Source organism: Hipposideros armiger, unplaced genomic scaffold (genome assembly GCF_001890085.2).
Source record: "Hipposideros armiger isolate ML-2016 unplaced genomic scaffold, ASM189008v1 scaffold_49, whole genome shotgun sequence".
Lineage (NCBI taxonomy): Eukaryota > Metazoa > Chordata > Mammalia > Chiroptera > Hipposideridae > Hipposideros > Hipposideros armiger.
The window spans coordinates 5,423,843-5,443,229 of record NW_017731399.1 but is presented as its reverse complement, the minus strand read 5'-3'; the positions used below and the strand labels follow the sequence as shown (position 1 = coordinate 5,443,229).

The 19,387-nt window shown below is 40.0% G+C and overlaps 1 protein-coding gene and 1 pseudogene across 1 annotated transcript in view; both read left to right on the top strand.

Moving 5' to 3' along the window:
• Positions 1 to 19,387, top strand: part of SIPA1L1 (signal induced proliferation associated 1 like 1) — a 347,884-nt gene that overhangs the window by 19,450 nt on the left and 309,047 nt on the right. Inside the window, exon 2 of the mRNA XM_019640297.1 lies at positions 15,039 to 15,133. The gene's annotated coding sequence lies outside the window, so the exon portion shown is untranslated. The remainder of the gene's footprint in view (positions 1 to 15,038; positions 15,134 to 19,387) is intronic.
• On the top strand, positions 482 to 4,311 carry LOC109381550 (60S ribosomal protein L17 pseudogene; annotated as a pseudogene).

Genomic DNA, 19,387 nt, shown 5'->3' with positions numbered 1-19,387 from the left:
AATAAATCCTCAAGATTTTCTGCTTTAGTTTATTAGATAAGGATTTTTGGTGGTGTAATAACATGCAGGGCTGGTTTTATCTTAATCCCACCATTTGCTTTAATATTTAGGCTTATTATGTAATCTTAAGAACAAAGATTAACTTTAAAGAGTATTGTTAAACTTCGGTGGCTGACCAGGACCATGCTGTGCCTTCTAATGGGGCAGAGTGCCCTGAGGCTATTCAGTGAATTCAATTCTTGGTGCCCTGGCTTCTAGCAAGGTGCACAAGGGCTGTTTCCTGTCCTGTTCTCTGCTGGCCACCGCAGCAGGGATTCACCTTGCTGCAGTTAACCTTGTCTTTAGGTTGCAGACTTGAATGTTTCACTGCTTTGATTGAAAGCTCCCTTTTTTATAATGCTGTATGACTGCAATAATCTCCGTCCGTTAAAGGCATGCCACACTCTTCCTCTTCCCGTAAGTGGCCTGAGGTGACCTGAAAATGGTTTGCTATTCGCTTGACCCACAGAACCCCCACAAAATCATGTAAATCGAGAGGTTCAAATCTACGGGCTCATTTTAAGAACACTGGTGAAACCACCCAGGCCATCAAGGGTGTGCATTCCTGAAAAGCCACTGAGTATCTAAAGGATGTCATGTTACAAAAGTATTGTGTGTCATTCTGTCGTTACAACGGTGGAGTTGGGAGGTGTGCCCAAGCCAAACAGTGGGGTTGGACACAGGGTCGGTGGCCCAAAAAGAGTGCAGACTTTTTACTGCACATGGTTAAGAATGCAGAGAGGAATGCTGAACTTGAGGGTTTAGGTGTAGACACTCTGGTCATTGAGCACAGCCAGGTGAACAAAGCACCAAGATGCGGCACAGAACTTACAGAGCTCACGGGTGGGTTAACCCATTCATGAGCTCTCCCTGCCACACTGAGATGGTCCTCACTGAAAAAGAGCAGATTGTTCCTAAATCAGAAGAGGAGGTTGCACAGAAGAAAAAGATCTCCCCGAAGAAATTGAAGAAACAAAAACTTACGGCCCTGGGAGTAAATTCAGCATCAAATAAAGGCTAATCAAAGTAAAAAAAAAAAAAAGGCATACCACATTCTCACCTTGGTCCACTCACCATCGGTCGGCAAAGTCTGTCTAAATATGACCTGAACAGTCATCGTTCACCCAGCAGAGACCCCTTGAGCTGTGTTGTGCCAGGCACCTGCTGTGGATGGGGGACTGCGGAGTGTCGTACAGATGCTTAGCAGTCCTGTCCTCAGGATGCTTCCAGCTCAGGGAACTCAGGAAGAATAGAGGAAAATATCCAGCATCCAGCAGGGGACAAAGGAAATCACTTCAATGTATTGTTTCCTTTCTTTTAGTTATTATGAAAGTATTACATAAGGCTTTGTGGAAAACTTGGAAAAACAAGACAGTCTGAGGAGGAAAAAAGTCATCCATCCTCCTACCACCCAAGGATAACCACCACTAATGACATTTTCATGTTCCCTGTGTTTTAAAAATGACTTGCAAAACACAGAGCCCTCTCCAGTAAAAGAGGGCTTTCAGATGAAATTTGACGGGGAGAAGGAAAGTGGCCCCCAGAAAACAGCAGCGTTTGCACTGTGAGGCACGGTGACGTGGAACGCAGCAGCAGCCTTAGGGAACAGCTTTCTGGGATTTCTCAGGAGGAAAGCAACATTGGAGATCACACCCTACAGCACTGTTGAGCTTAGCTGTCTCTGTGAATAATTTCCGAGTTACCAATGTGTTGTATTCTAAAACTTTGTATGATGGCAGTTGGCATTCCCAATACTTTTCTCAAACATGAATTGCATTTTAATATACTCTAGGTGAGTAGAATAGAGCCTGCTCCCTAGGACGGGATGTGAAAGGTGATTTACAAATTATAGTGTGTCTGCTGCATGTCCATGATTTAAGACTGGGAGAGTTCATAACAGGAGAAGCAAGAAAAGAAACAATTTAGGGCCGGCCAAGTGGCTCAGTTGGTTAAGAGCTCTCTCAAGAGTTTGAGCTCTGAGCAACAGTGGTTCGATTCCCGGCCCGAGCTGAGCAGCCGCTGAGCTGCCAACAGGTGGCAGGATGGCTCAGCTTAAAAAAAAAAATTTTTTTGTTATGTACTTTTGGATATATTGTTTCATTTCATTTTCATGGAGGGCTATGAGGAAGGAGTTTTCCTAGTTTTTCTAGTTTAGATTTAGAAAATGGATTCAGAGACTAAGTTGCTTGTCTGGGTTGCACAGTGTTACATAGTAAGTAGCAGTGGCATGTGCAAGCTTTGGGACTGGAGACCTGGTTTCCATCCTACCAGTGTGACCACAGGCAGTTCCATAATTTCTCTCTCTTTTTTAGAGATTTTATTGGGGAATTGGGGGAGGGGAACAGACAAGTTGCTGCCCTTTTGTTCTTCAGTTTAGTTGTGGAGGACGTCACTTCAGTGGCCCATGTTGGTATTATCATTGCGCTCTTCCTGAGTAAGGTAGTAGCTTGCTGGCCATTGGACGGGCTGCTCATGGCCGCTCATGGCAGCTCACAAAAGCTCATGCCCACTGCCAGCCAGCCCCACAGCAGCCTACGCTGTCTCTGCGACTCACGGCAGCCCAGCTCCAGGTCAATCTGTTGTTCACCATCTTAGCTGCAGCGTCACTGGCCCTCATGGGGGATCCGAACTGGGGCCCTGCTGCTCAGAGCTGGCATCCCAAGCCAACTCAACCAATGCACCACTCAGCCAGCCCCATAATCTCTGTCTTTTTTTAAAAAGGGGACAGTGAGGATGCTTAACTCACAAGGGTATTGTCATGCTGAAATGGGGCAATGTCTATAATGCCCTCCCCACAGTTTGGATTCAGTACCAGTAGATGGGAGCTTTTATGATGGGAGTTGTATGGCCTGCAGTAGATGTCCAGTAGGTGTCAATTACCCATCCTTTCTTTTTAACAAGCTCTCTCAGCTTTTCAGTTTTCCTAGTCTCTGTCCCTTGGATTTTTAAAGACCCTGATGGAAAGATACACCTCATTTGGGTTATAATGGTGGATTCTTGGATTTGTAAAATAAATTGCAACACCATATGCAGGAAAATCCTATCTCATCAGTAGCTGTCTTTGAATGGGCATCCGGAACATTTTCCTTGGGTGTCAGATGGGGGCAGGCTAGGGGTAGGAAAGCTGAGAGCTCAGATTGGGGCAGAGGGAGGAATCAACTTGGCTATTTTCCTGGCTTCATTTGCTACCTGCCAGCCGCAGCAAGGATTGTACTGTGGCCAGGTGTGACTGGGATTTGTTACAGTGAACAGAAGCTAAAAGGGCAGCACAGGCACTTATGTGGGAGATAACTTGGTTCTCCTTGCATTCCCATGCTTTTTCATTCACTTATTCAATCGACAGACAGTTTGTTGAAGCTCTCCTGTGTTCAGGGCACTATCCCTTTTGGGACTCAAAGGGAGCATCTGTCTTCATGATAGCAAGCGAAGTTGACAGATGAGTAACAGGATATTACAGCTGACTTTTTAAGTGCCAGGGTAAATGGAAGCTGGGGAAACACTTTGTCAAAATAGATAGTATTAAAATTATTTTTCTGTTTGCTTCTCCTTTTAGACCTTGAAGGCTAGGACTGTGTCTTTTGAAACTTTGTATTTTCAGAGCCCAATCTTAAATGCATCCCTGAATAAATATGTGTAAATTCAAAGCTGGCACAGGGATAAGGTAGTTTATAAATGATGCATTTCAACTCTGTGTATTTGTGGGAGTCGCAACCCTATAAATGGAGGCATATGATGAGTCCCTAGCTTATTGATCATTGTAGTTTTAGAAAATAGAAAGTGGAACTGGTTCATGCTGAGAGCTTTAGATGCAAGTGGCTATTTCATTTTGTGGTTTCTTCATTTTGGAAGAGAGTCTTATGGCCTAGATTTTTAGAAAGAGATTTCACAAAGCTCAGAGAAGAGATAGTACACTTCCAAGGCCAGCAGAACTATGAAAAGGAAGATGGTTTCATCTTGATGGATGGAAGTGTCAAGAAATAGAAGTTGTGACTCTACAATTCCAAGTCACAGTGGAGCCCGCTTCTGAAGAATGCCGCACAGCTGTTCAGAGCCATTGCAATTAAGAAGCCAGATTAAGAAAAAACAGCTTTATTGATATGTGATTAACATACCATATAATTAGCCCACGAAAAGCGTGCACCTCAATGGTTTTTAGTGTATTCACAACTATGTGCAACCATCACCCGTCAATTTTAGAACATTTTCATCACCTCAAAAAGAAACCCCATTCCCTTTAGCTCTCACTTCCCCTTCCTGTACCCCCAGACCTAGGCAACCACTAATGTACTTCCTGTTTTCTATAGATTTGCCTATTTTGGATATTTAATATACATGGAATCATATCACATATGGTCTTTTGTGACTGGCTGTTTTCACTTAGTGTATTTCCCAAGTTCATACACGTTGTAGCATGTATCTTACACTTAATTTTTATGGCTGAGTAGTACTTTATTGTGTGGCTTTATAACATTTTGTTTATCCATGAGTTGATGAACATTTGGGTCGTTTTCACTTTTTGGGTATTAGGAATAATGCTGCTATTCACGTATTCATGTATAAGTTTTGGTGTGCGCATATGTTTTCATTTCTCTTGGCTATACGAGTATACCTATGAGTGGAATAGCTAGCTTATATATTATAGTGACTCTTATGTTTCATCTTTGGATGAGCTGCCAGACTGTTTTTCAAAGTAGCCGTCCCCTTTTACATGCCCACTTAGCAGTGTGTGAAGGTTCCAATTTGTCCCCTCCTTGCCAACACTTGTTGCTGGCTTGTCATTTTAGCTATCCTAATGGGTATGAAGTGGCATCTCATTGTGACTTTGATTTGCATTTCTTTAATGACTAATGATATTGAGCATCTTTTCATGTGCTTATTGGTTATATGTGTTATCTTCTTTGGAGAAATGTCTTTTCAGATCTTCTGCCCATTTTAAGATTGACTTATTTGTCTTTTTATTATTGAGCTATAGGTGTTATACAAATCTTTTATCAGATACAAATCTTTTATCAGATACAAATCTTTTATCAGATACGTGATTTGCAAATATTTTCTCCTATTCTGTGGGTTGTCTTTTTTCTTGCGTAGGCAGCCAGATTTTAAGTGATGTGCAAAAGAGAAAAGGGTACCCAATAAGCATGGAAACAAAAGAATAGGCTGAACAGCTACATATGTTTAAGGAGGTTATACCTGGGATGACCTATGGCTTGTAGGAAAAATCTGAAATTACCACAGTGATTTTAAAAAACTTTTTAGAAGTGTAATACACATCAAATGTACAAATCATAAGGATACAGCTTAATAAATTACAGAAAATAAATACACATGTTATCACCATGCGGGGTCAAGAAAGAGAACATTATCAGCCTCCAAGAAGACCTCTCCTGCATATTTGCAGTCACGACCCCTTCTTTCCCAAAGGTAACCCACTGTTTTGACTTCTAACGTCATATACTAGTTTTTGCATATTTTTGAAATTTGTAGAAATGGGATCACGTAGCATGTTTTTGTTTGTGCCTCTTTTCGTTTACTTAACATGTAAAATTTATTCATGTGTCGCTTATAGCTATAGTTCTTTTTCTTTGTTTTATAGTTTTCCATTGTGTGAGTATACAACTATTTATATATTCTACTCTTAGTGGGCATTTGAGTTTCAGTTTTCAGTCTTTGGCTCTTATGCCCTTGTATGTGTTTTGAGGTCCACATGCATGCATTTCTGTTGTATATATATGGCACTTGCTGTGTCATAAAGTGTACTTACGTGTGTTCAACTTTAATCAAGTATATGCAAATTAGGGTTAAATTTATAAAACAAGATGAGGAATAAAAAGAAGCTAGACTCACTGTTTAATTTTAAAGAGAGGAAATTCAGAGTAATTCACTCCTTTTTCCTGCTATCGTTTTAAGCAAAGAAAGTGCTTTTCAGACGGAAGGGTAGAATGAAAAAAGGGTAGAATACAGTTTCCAGGGTACTGAAAATTTAAGTTGTTTTCAATGAACCCAGTTGGGAAACTTCAAGAAATGAGAAGGTGAGAGAAACTCCTGCAATCAAAGGGAAACCAGTGGTTTTGTTTTCTAAAGAAAGAAAGTAGATGAAGTTTCATGTGAATTTTTGGCAGAAATCTGGTCTAAGTTTAAACAGGTGATTCGATAGCACCGAGAGGAAAAGGTAGTGGTTACCTGGGGTCAGGATGGTTTCTGTCATTCCGAAAACATTTACTGGGCTTCCGATTCCTATACATCCCCAGTACTCCTGGCGCCAGGCTTACGAAGGTGAATGTCAAGTTCCCAATTTAGAAAGATCAGCTTGTAGGAAGCATTCTTATTGCATTTCCTTGTACATAGTTTTTGAATGGCTCAATCGCGGGGGAAACAGACTTATAAACAAGTAATTACCAGATGTATGCAGAGTATGCCTGTAAAGCTGGTTATGAAGTGCTTTGTGACGCTGGGAAGGAGAGGGGAGAAGAGGAAGCCTTTGAAGAGGTGGCATTTCTTCTAAGATGTGAAGAGACTGAGGGAAGTGGATCGGGCGGGGAGGGCAGGTAGGAGATGGGGCTGGGTATGTGAGTTCTGCTGTACAGGGTGAAGTGATGATGAAAAAGCTTTAGCGATGGGAAGATGGAGCCACTGATTGGCCTCGCAGTGAAAGGCTTTGTCTATCATGCTGAGGAGTTGGGACTTTTTATCTCACAGGAAGGGGACACGTTGGAAAGATGTTTAAATATCTAGGGAGCAGGATGATCAGACTTGCATTTAAAAAATTTGCTAATGCGGAAAATAAAAAGTACTAATCTGAAGCTAGGGAGACAGGAGATTCTTAGGAGAGTGAAGGTAGGGGTTACATGGGTCAGGAGGCCAGGAAAAGGAACATTCCAGAGCCTCATCGAGCAGGTGATTTAAGAAAAACAAACTTCGTATTGTAGTATAACAAACATACAGAAAAGTGTACAAAGCACAAGCACACTGTGGGATGAATTTTGACAAAGTGAAGACTTTTGTGTAATCAGTACTCAGATTAAGAAACAATGTTGGTAGGCCTGGTTACCAGTCAAAGCATTACCCCTCTACTACTAACACTATAGCTTAGGGGTTTTTTTGGCCGGTTTATGAGCCTCATAACAATGTGATCATGCGTAATATATCCTTTTGTTTCTGGCTTCTTTCTCTCAATGTTGTGTTTGTGGGATTTATCTGTGTTCTTACACGTATTTGCAGTTGATCGATTTTTGTTGCTGGAGAGCATTCCATGGTATGACGATACCACAGTTATTTCCTGTGCTTGACTAGTGAATAGCACTGCCACGAGCATCCCTGTGTGAGCTTTTTTGGTGACAGCGTCTATAGGGGGTATAATTAGGAGTGGACTTGCCAGATAGCAGACATGCTTTAGTAGACACTGAGAAACAGTTTTTGAAAGTGCTTATATCAATTTTTATATCCATCCACATCACTTGGTGTTGCCATCTAACGTTAGCTGTTCTGCTGGGTGTGTAGAGGTATTCCATTGTGGCTTTAATTTGCATTTCCCTGGAGACATGCAGCTGAGCACTTTCTCATGTTTGTTGGCCATTTGATATCTCTTTTAGAGTAATGGAAATATTCTGCATCTTCACTGTGGTGTGAGAAGTGGTTGAAGATGGGTAATACGTTCTGAGCGTAAGGCTGACAGGATCTGCTCATGGTCTAGAGGCGGGGTTTGGAAGAGAGGAGTCGAGAATGGCATTAGGTTTTACTTTATTTATTTTTACTTTTTGCCTGAACAACCCAAAGGAGGGGACATGGGAAAGGCAGGGAAGATCTGGAGCAGTTATCTGTACCCAAACTTTTGCATTTTATGCATGTGATTTTAAAACCACTTCAGCATTGTATAAAAAAAGGTCATTTGAATACCCCCCCCCCAAAAAAAAAGCGGTGGAGGACATAAACTCAGAATAAAGGGAAATCCTTTCAATTGGATAAATTTAGCTTTATGAAATACTCATGAACACGTTCTTTTTTTTTTTCATTTCTCTGAGGACCTGCAAATGCTGGTATTGTTTTTCAGCCCAGCATTGGAAGTCATGGATCTGTAGTATTATGTGTGTATCCTTTGATTTCAATACTGTTAATAAATGAGCATCATAGCCTTCCTGAAACTTGCAGTAAGGTTGATTGAAGTTAGAGTCTAAATATGAGAAACCGTAAGAAACTTCAGAGTAGGCCATGTATCATTTCTAGTCCAGAAATACTTCATTTCTTAGCGAGCGAGAGAGAGAGAGAGAGGGAGAGAGAGAGCGCACGCGCCAGATGCCTTCAAAGGACACATATGGTACACGTGCCATCATAGTAGAGCTCAGCACTCATCTTAGTAACTTCTTTGTTGATGGGCTCTACGAAATTATTGTTTCTGAAATTTTGTTTTGGAGTAGCCATGCTCTGAGTTTTCTTTAGCAAATTGATTGCCTTGTCCTCAGGGACAAATACAGTTATGTTTTATGTTTTAACTTTTGAGTATTGCCTTTCGCCCCACCGCCCGTGCTAAAGCTAAGCGCACTGCACAGTATTGGATAAAAGCGATTTGAGGCAGCAGGCGGGGGAAGGTGGTACTGAAGTAACAAAGGCGGAGGTGCTCTGAGATCCCATGACCCAGAGCTTGGTTGGCACTACCTTTTGCAGGCTTGTCTTGAATCTCTGTTTTAGGCATACTTGTGCTTTCCTTTGAATCGAATACCCACTTTCTGTTTGGCAGAGCATTGAGACGCCTTCTGAATGAGTATCAGTGTCATTAATTGGCTTCAGAAGTGTGTAAGTGAGCTTTTATATAAAAGTTTTGCCTTTGAGGATTACCTGAGAAATACGTATTTTGTGCAGTTTGATAGTACAGAGTAATTCGATTAATCAAAGATATCAAACGTCCTTTGTAAAACTGTAGCCATTTAAAAACCAGTATTATTAATGACCTTTTACTGCTCCCATCTTTGCCAGCTGGTTTTATGGCATGTGATGTCTTTCTACCAAGAAGGGAATTTTAACGTGCATAATCGCTTCTCAGGGTTTCCAGTCTGCTTTTTGGTGTTAGGTAGTAGTGTCATATTTTAGTTACCTGATGTGTCTGTGGTTTTAACATGATTATCTTGCCCCGAGGGAGGGGAGAAAGTAAGTGAAAAGTTCATTGCTCCTTTGTGAATTAAGCTGCGTCTTGGCACAGTGTGCTGATCATGTTGGCATTCAAACGCAGCGTTAGATCACCTTGTCTGCAGCTTGGGAATGTTCTGTGCTACCTAACCCTGCGAGATTCTCCATAAACTTGAGCTGGTATAAAAAGTGATGCTTATTGTATTCTGTTTTCAAACATCTTGCCAAGTTACTGTCATTAGACTCTTGATTGATAGAAAATTAGTTAGACAAAAATCATTTTCTCCCCCTTGCATGGCAGAGGTGATGAAATTTATGATAAAGTACATATAAGGGAAGGTTAGAAGTGTTGATTGTGGATTTGAGCCCTGGCTTGCAACAAAGAGCTCTTGACTTATAGTGGAATGTTCTGTGGGTTACTTATTTCTTTAAACTTCAACTCTTCTATGTGAAATAATGAAAGGAATATGTGCTACGTGAATTGGTCAGGGTTTCTAGTTACAGATACTAACATTTATTCTAGTTAGTGTGAGCAGAAAGGGATTTGTTAAGGGTGATAGGTAGCTTAGATCATCAGGAGGACTGAAGAGATAAGTCCCATCCCCGATTTATTTATTTGCTTTCTTTTTTTAATTCTACATGAAGAAGGTAGGCTTTACACAGTAGGGAACTATTGTATTAAACTGTGGTGAGAAAGGACCAGAGATTTGGGGCCCCTTGAATAACAGAGGCTAATTACAACACCTATTTGAAAGAATGTAACAGTAAGAATACTAATGGATTGCAAGTAACTTTTAAGGAAGCATACTATTTAAAAACACACTTTTCAAAATTACCCGTGATGGTGCATAAAGAATGTTTAAAACCCCAGGAGTTTCATGCTTGTGTTACATTAGAATTTCCATATTAGTCTAATATACGAGTATGTTGCTAATAAAGCTAAGACAAGAGAACCATCCTTTTACAGCTTCTTTTTGTCTTCGGTGAACTAGTCAAGACCCATTCTTGTGAATCTGTGCTTTTGATCAGCGTGGGAGAGTTGAGACTTTATGCATGGGTCGGTGTAAATTCATTACGGTTCTCAGAAGAACAAGGTCAAGTGTATGGATGTATGATGGGTTAGTGCAGTTACAAAGCAAACGTTATTATAATTTTTGATAGAGGGTTATTTACCTGAAGTTCTTTTCTGAAATGGACTTGGCCCCCATAGTTGACTTAGAAATCACGTGGTCCAGTACCCCAATTTTGTAGCTGAGGAAACTGAAGCCCTGGGGTGACGTGATTTGCTCAAGGTTATACGGCTGGTTGGTGGTGAGGCCTCCTCATTCCCCAGTCTGGTCTGTCCCCACCAAACCCTGTGTTTCCCCCACTAAAACCTCTAGGAAAGCAGAGGTTTGTTTCTCCAGTGGGAGAAAGCTTCGGTGTCTTCTGGGTTCCCATCGTGAGATTTAAGTCCTGATGTAGTAAGTAGCTGGGGTGTCTCTGTGGGGTCGATGTTGGTTGGGTAACACGGATGTTCTTGTATGTGTCAAGTGAATACTTGGACATTTGTTCCTGAGTTTTAAGGAAAATGAATCACAGAAGTAAGAATTTTGATCAAAACCGCATTTAGGAGGAAAAATGCACAATGAGCATGCCTAATGGGTGATGTAAGCTTCACTTGGTAACTCAAGCTCCAATAAAGAAGGGGGCTCGCCCACAGCTCTCTTCTATTTACTCCTCTGAGCTGCTCATAAATTTGCTCATACACGACTCTATTGATAAGGCATTTGTTATTACATGCATAGTCAGTGCAAGGTCAAAATTAGTAGGAAGCTTCAACCTGGCTCACTTCTCACCTGCTCTGAGTCTTTGCTCAGAGCTGCCTGCGCAAGGTGTCTTACCCTGACCTGCTCTGTTTAAGACTGCAGTCCAGCTTTCTCTCCCTTCATTCCCAGAACACTCTTAATCTGCCATGCTGGTCTTTTTCTGCTCAACAGCACATTACAGCACGTCCCATATCATTTGTCTGTACAGTATGTTTACTGCTTGCTGATGGTGTGTGTCTTCCAAGCTACAAGCTCCATAAGGCAGACTTTTGCCGGTTTGTGTATCCTTACTATGAAGAATAAATAGTGCCTGCCCTGTAGTAGATAATAAATATATGTGGAGTGAATGAACTTGGCAAAAGCAGCTACTCTGTTAGGCTTCCTACTTGAAAAAAGGCAGATTTTCTCAACCCTGGTGATTATTTTATTCATGAACTCATTGGCGATGGCAGAATCGTCAGTTGGAATGTAAAGAAAAAACCGTAATTAAATTTTCCAACATTAGCGGAACACAGTTTTCAGATATTAAAATCTAGATTGCTAAATGATAAAAAATGCACACAGTTTTTCACAAATATAGACTTGGACAATAGCTGGTTTTAAGCATAATTGATTTAGAAGGTTTTCTTTTCCCTCCCTCCCTCCCATCCCTCCTTCCTTCTTTCCTTCCTTCCTTTCTAAGATTGTGGCATAAACCAGGTAGGTTTAAGAGCATAAAGGTACTGAGGCAGTGGGGTGGGAAGAGAAAGAAACCAAGGCCGTGGCAGAGTGGAAAAATGCTTCTGCAGAGCCATCCAGATGTGAAAATACATTTCTGAATTTTTTTTGAAAAGCTGAGACATGAGACGAGGTACATTTCATGCCATTATAGTCTATAATGTTCTACAGTTTTCATTTAGCTAAGGTGGTGTTGGCCTCCTAGTAAGTTCTTGGGTATAATGTAGTTTATATATAAATGCTAATTTTTGTTATTTAAAGATATTCTTGACTTTTAGAATTCAAGGGAAATAAAGATGGTACTTAATGTCTTAGGAAGATGTTGAGAAACCTTGAAAATATCTTAGATATTAAATATTCTGACTTGCTATGTAAGCTTAAGCCCCAGGCTTCAATGATTTGCCCAACATCACACAACTGATTAATGGCAGAATTGATACTAATTTTTGTCACAAATTTTCACTGAAGTATTCTTAATAAAAGAGGAGTGTATAGACCTGTCTTTGGAGATAACCCAGGGAGCAATTATGAATTTATTTAGAGAATTATGTTTTGTCTTTAAAATTTCAAAAATTCATGCAGATATTTCATCCTGTACAAATCATTTAATGTTCTCTTTTAATGTGTATAAGCATGTGGGTTTTTTTTTGTTGTTGTTGTTTCTTTGTTTTTTAGCTTGCAAAAATGTACTTAGTTGAGGAATTGTCATTTGGAATTTGAGGAAATGAATACAATGAGAAATCACGTTAGGTGGCTGTCTTAGAAGTATTAAAAAAAATCAGAGTTTTAAAGAAAACTATGGCGGAGAAATAAGCCTACTTGACTGGTTCTGTTGTTAAATATATTGTATTAGAGGAAATTAATTATAGTACAGTGAAAATACCTTATTTAGAAAATATTTTAAACTTCAATTTGAGAAGAAATGGTTACTATGTCATTTCAGCATTCTGTGTAAGTGAAGTAAGATACCATGTTTTGTATCTTTTCGCTAGAGGTACTCGTTTGGAAGTGATCAGTTTTAAAAGAGAGAGAGAAGTGATTTGTATATAATTTGTACATAGTTTTCTCCTGACTGTGAAATTATACCATATTTGTATAAAGAAAGAGCCAACCTCATCCGACCTCTTCCCCAGCAGGGAATACTCTAAAGATTTTTACTTCTTAATCTTTCATGGTTTTTTTTTGGTAACATTGTTAAATAAGATTTATCATGCAACTGAGTTGTAACTGTATTTTAATATGCTTCAAAATACTGCTTCCACGATTGATTGGAGAGCAGGGTGTAAGAGGAAGAACAAACACTAAGCTGGCAGTCAGTTTTGACTTAGTATTGCTTGTAAAGTGAGGGTTTCCCAGTGGTAAATGGGCTATGGAGGTCTCTTCCAGCGCTAAAAGCTTATGATCTGTATTCGCTCTTTTTTTTTAAAAAATATTTTTATTGGGGAATTGGGGGGATGGGAACAGTGCTGGGGAATTGGGGGAAGGGGAACAGACAAGTTGCTGTCGTTTTGTTCTTCAATCTAGTTGTGGAGGATGTTGCTTCACTGGCCCAAGTTGGCACCATCATTGCGCTCTTCTCTGGCGAGGCAGATCAGTCGCCGGCTTCTGGACGGCCGCTCACTGCGGCTGCTGGCCGCTCACGCTGGCTGCTGGCTACACACAGTAGCCCATGGCAACCCACTGCCACAGGGGCTGCAGCCTACGCCATCGCCGGCGACTCACGGCAGCCCAGCTCCAGGTTGAGCTGTTGTTCAGCATCTTAGCTGTGGAGGGCAGTGTCACTGGCCCTCATATGTGGGATCCGAACCGGGGCCCTCTGGCATCCCAAGCGAGTTCTTAACCATCGCGCCACTCGGCCGGCCCTGTATTTGCTCTTGATCTGCTTAGTGCCACCGCACACATACTTTCTAAAATTTAAACATACAAACAGTGTGTGTATTTCAAGTTTCATTTTTGTCTACACAAAACAGTTCTCTAGAGATGACTGTTTTGGGAGCCAGTGTACCTTGCTTTAGTCTGGTCAGTGGGTTTTTCTGTGTGGCTACCGGAGGAATCCTGCCAAGAACCTGCCGAGCACTCACTCACGGGTGCCTCATGAAAAGCCCTTCTTGGCCAAGCAGGGTGAACTCTGTGAACCTCTTCGCATTTTTGAGAGAACCTCCTAAGATATGCAGAATTTTCAAATTGGGCCTCGAACCTTTAGGAACTGGACAGTTGCCACCTCGAGGCAGTTTGCCACTTGGAGTCCTTGTATTAATGTTAGAAGTAACCATCTGACATTTTATTGTCTTATATTTGCAGATTTTCCATGGATGATAGATAGGTATAAATGTAAGGTGGCCTCTGGCAGAAATGTATATACAGCAGGTCCTCTAATGCTGTTTCGTTATAACGTTCATTAGATGCTGTAGGAACTCACCTCTTGTTAATATCAATTAGCCTGCGGTAAAATTGGTTTCATTATCTGTCGCTTTGTTGAGCGTCACAGAACCTGTCGATGGCGTTAAGTGAGGACTTACTGTATGCGATTGTTTTACCATGCTAGTATCATGTACCCATGGTCTCTTTCTCCTTGAAGGCGTACTGTTGTGTGTGTTTTCAGTTAAGTCTGTATCACATCAGCTAGTTTACTAGCTCTAGGTGGATATGCAGAAATACCCTACAGAATTATTGGATTCATATTCCAATCTGGCAGCCATAGGCCAAGACGTTCCTATTTGGTATCTGTTGGCAGGCGTGTCTTGGCAAATGATGAGTGGCTTGCGGGGAGGGAGGGAGTGCAGCTTTGGTGAAGATGCCTGGGCCGGGAGCCCTTGCGCCAAAATTGCGGGGCTGTTGTTGCTTAGTACCCAAGAGAGACTCACTTGTCATTTTTTAGAAGTTACAGCTCCAAAGCAAGAGATAGCCACTGTGTCCCTGAGTTATTTTGTGATTTTTGCTGTCATTATTTTTCACATCTTCTGGATTTGGAGTTTTGTAGAACCTGGTAGTTTGCTTAAATATGGCCTAGATAGAATAAATCAAAGGTACCCAGTTAGAGACTGACTTTGAGGCTGAAGGAAGCCTTTACTCCCCTTTCATTTCGCTCAGGTATGACAGTATTAGAGCAGATGGAAGGCTGGAGTTTGAGCTTAAGTTGTGTGAAAACTTCATCAGCCAATTGGCTGACTCTTAATGGTAAGACAGGAAGAACCACCCACGTTTTCCATTTTGGAGTTGAGTCACAGAAAACAGGTTTCCTGCGAAACCATTTGGCTTTAACAAGTGTACGGAAATTTCATCTTTGATCAAATTGATGTTTTTATCTTCATTGTGCCTGTATTTCGAATTAATTATTTCTCCCTTTTCAATCCATAGGTTCAGTTTCAAATTTGAATCTCCTGCAGTACTGACTGTAACCTCATTTCCAAGATTTTTGTATAAGAGGTAGATCAAAAGGACTGTCCTTTCAGGTAAGGATCTAATTTTGCTTTGTCTTAATAACACAGCTACATTGGCAGACGTGTGGAGCTGTCCCTGTGCCCTTTCACATGAAAGTATAGGTGAATTTTTTAAAAGGAGGCTAATTGAATTATCCAGACAAGTTTTCACCTGTTTGGGATTACCTAAGAGGTGTCAGTGGGGTTGGCTACTTAAAACAATTACAGAAGCAATATGTGGTGGCAATTAAAGTGTGTGTGCACTCCCCCACCCCCCATGTCTATTTAAAATGGCTTGTAAACTATATTTAAGTTTTGTTTTGTTTTGTTTTGTTTTTTTAAGGGGAAGGAAACCATCCCTCTACCTTCCATTTACCTCCCAGATTGATTGATCTAGCATCAGTCTGTCTGTCTATCTCTGTATTTATAATCTATTATTTATATATTTAAAGCTTAAAGACATACATGGATGGTTTTAATGTTAATATCTCTACCTCTGTGGCATCCCTAAGGACTGATAATAATTCTGGGCATGAGAAGATTATAGGAAAAGATCTGTACTTGAAATAATTTAGAATTTAAAGGGCTGGTACTTAGAAATGAATTTTCCCTGGGGAGGAAAAAGATAATAACTGCTCCCCCCCAAAACAAAACAAAACAAAAAACAAAACAAAAACCCAAAACCACATAGCACAGAAAAAATTGTGCTGAGTTGGGATTGTCATAATGTTTCTGGATATATTTCAGAGAAGTAATATATTGGCTTTTTAATTATTTACCTCAGTTTACTAATTGATTTTGAGTCACTTCTAAATTAGTATTTGTACTTTTTCAGGATGGTGACTTTTCATATGTAAAATTCAATTTTAAATTATTGGCATTGTTTGAAGAGGGGCAGTGGCAGCTGAGCAAATAATCCCAAAATCACTCATCAGTAATGCATTGTAGGATGGCAGTTGTAGCAGATTGTTTTCTAAGTACATTATCAGTTAATAGAAGTTAGCTTGCAAAACATTAGCACACCAACAAAGAGACAGTGCAGGAAAGCGATACTGGCTTGCGATTTATAACATGCTACAGGTGGCACGTAGACATAATTCCTTGCCAGTGTGCCCTGCGATCAGCCTCAGTTAGAGCTTTGTAGTAACTTCTTAACTAATTTCTCTGCACGAGTCTTTGTAAAGTTGGGTCTTGTTGCTCTCTGCTTAGAATACTTTAGGGCCTCCCCAGTGTTCCTAACAGTGTTTCTCAAGCTTTTTTGTCTCAGAAACCCTTCCTACTGTTAAAAATTATTGAAGCCCCAAGAGAGCTTTTATTTACGTGGATTATATTCTTCATTATTTACTGTATTAGAAATTAAAATGGAGAAAAATTGAAAACATGAGAATGCATAACCTTACATTTCCTTAGTACAGACTGATGATGTCATCACAGTCATACAGCTTCTGGAAAACATAGACTTACAGGGAATGAGAGCAAAAAGGGCAAATAGCATGTTATGATTTTTAAAAGTTAGATTTATTGAGGTGTAACATATACAGTGAAAGCCACCCTTTTTAGTGTCCAGTTCCTCTGGGTTTTGACAAACACATAAGGTCATGTAACCACAATGAAGATACAGAACATTTCCGTTACCCCAGATATTCTCCTACCCTTAGCCTCAGCACCCTCTGACCTGTTTTTTAGCCCTGTGGTTTTGCCCTTGCCAGAACGTCATATAAATGGAATCATACAGTCTGTACATACAGTCTGTAGCCTTGTGAGTCTGGCTTCTTTCATTTAGCATAATGCATTTGAGATTGATCCATGCTCTTTCTTGTGTGTTTCACTAATTTGTTCCTTTTTATCGCTGAGTCTTATTCTGATGTATGAATATACTGCAGTTTGTCTGTTTACCAGTTGGAGGATATTTGGGTTCTTTCTAGTTTTTAGTGGTGATGTGTTTTAGTATTGTTATTAAAATAGTTTTAACCTCACAGATTCCCTGAAAAAGTCTCAAGGACCTCCAGGGCCCCTACACCTCTCTCTTGAGAACCTCTGGCCATCCTTAACTACTTGCCTGGGTGTGATGTGAATGCCATGATGTAGCCTGAAGTTCTCCCCTGCGCAGGTCTTTCTAAGCCCTCTTCCCACCATCACCTCTATGCACCTTCAGGTCCCAAGGCTGGGCTGGTCACCACCATCTTTGTGCCTCCGCTGTGGTTTTCCCCACTGCTTGTTAGTTATTTAAGGATGTGATAGCTCCACAGCTTCCTGAGGGTGATGCCTTCTCTCTGCATCCCAAGCACATGCCTGGCACACAGAAGATGCGGTGCATGTTTGAATGAATAAACAATTCCTTTACATCTGTAAGGCGTTTATTTTTTTATAAGGGGCTTTCCCATATAACTTTCATCTCATATTTCAACTCTGCAAAGTACATAGCACAAGTGACTTTTATTGTCTGTTATTTTTATCAGGTAAGGGTAGTAAGTCTTAAAGCTGTGGTCTTAATCAAGCTGAATTAGAATAACCTGAGGAGCGTCTTATAAATGTGCTAGTACCCCCCACCAATTAAGTCCTAATCTCTGGAGGTCAGGCCTGGGTATTAGTATTTTTTAAAAACATCACTGTTGAATCTGCTGTGTAGCCACAGAAAATTTTGGTCATAAGAGTTTGATTTACTATGAAGTTTAGTGATGATGCCAGTCAAGAATAGAACCCAGGTCTTTTGACTCCTGCTCTAATGCTTTTTCCTCCACACTATAAACTTTCCCATGAATAGAAGCACTACACAGATTTAGAGAGCCTTGGTGTAGATGCCAGCATTTCCAATTTATGGAGGTCCTGTAGCCTGAAGACCAGAACACAATGTTTCCATTTTGGCTGTGCGTTTATTAATTGTGAATTAATAAATACTTGAGTCTGTTTTTACTTTTAAAGTGAGGATAATGCCTTAAATTCTAGAAGCTTATTGTGGGGATCATATTAGGTAAGGTGTTAAAAGATTTATTTAAAAGGTTATAAATTCTTTTGTAAACTATAAAGTGCTTTCTAAAGCTTATTTTTATTTAATTTGAGCCTAGTGTATTTATTGGCTAACTTTCCTTGGGGTTCATAATTTACACAAGTTACTACATAAATACAGTCTTGCTGGAATAGTCAAATAACAGAACTATGCAGAGTTAAACCAAGAGGTCACCATTGGTTACATACTTTGAATTCTTTGTGTATGAATTTAAGTGCATAAATATGTATGCACAGAACGTAAGTTATTTTTTTGGTTGTACTTTATGTGTTTTTTTACTTGACGAGATGTAGATCATTCCATATTAGTAAATCTCTCTCATTCTGTTTATAGCTGCTTAATTTTTTTCATGTATTTTCCATATTAATAGACATTTAGCCTGTTTCTAATTTTTTTACTTTTACAAAAAATGTTAATGGACATTCTTAGCTATTTCTTATTAAAATGATAGTTAATTCTTATTAAAAGATTAATTCTGTTTTTAAGTTATTGGGCGACGAAGTAATAAATGTCTTATGTATGAAATCTTAGTATATGCTCAGGTCAGAATGGAACTTAGATTTTTCTTGAAAAAATGGTAGTAAAATATAGTAGACCTTGGAGAACTTATTCATATGGTCTTTGTAAATTTTATTAGTTTTATTTTTGTGGTAGTCTCCTTTCGTTATTTGAAGAGAGTTGAAAAGACTAGTGTATGTATTGCTTAAGTTTAACTCCTTTGGGGTGATTGCTGTGTACTTTTTCCTTTGGTAATAATAGCAGCACAACAGTGATGGCCAGTACTTGTTGACGCTGGGCACTGTGCCGAGAGCTTACTAGATAGCTTACTATATACGTACATGTTCTCATTTCTTCCTCTCAACCCAGTGCAATTGGTGGTATTCTCCAGGTTAAGCATTTAGAAATGGAGAATCAGAGACGTCAAGTCACTTGTCAATGGTGGAGCTAAGATTCAGAGATTCTGCTTCCAACTGTGAAGTTAGGATTTTGCTGAATCTGAGGTACTTTGCATCTCTGACATCACAGTCTACTTTTAAATTACTATACAGTAAAACCTTGGATTGCGAGTAACTTTGTGAGTGTTCCGCAAGACGAGCAAACATTTCTAATACATTTTAACTTGGTAAACGAGCGCTGTTTCCGGAATTAATTATGCTCGCAAACCAAGGCATTACTGTATTTGTATATTTTGCTTTGTAATACCAGCAGTAATTTAACATATGCAGAAATAGTCCATGCTCTAGAGCGGTGGTTCTCAACCTTCCTAATGCCGCGACCCC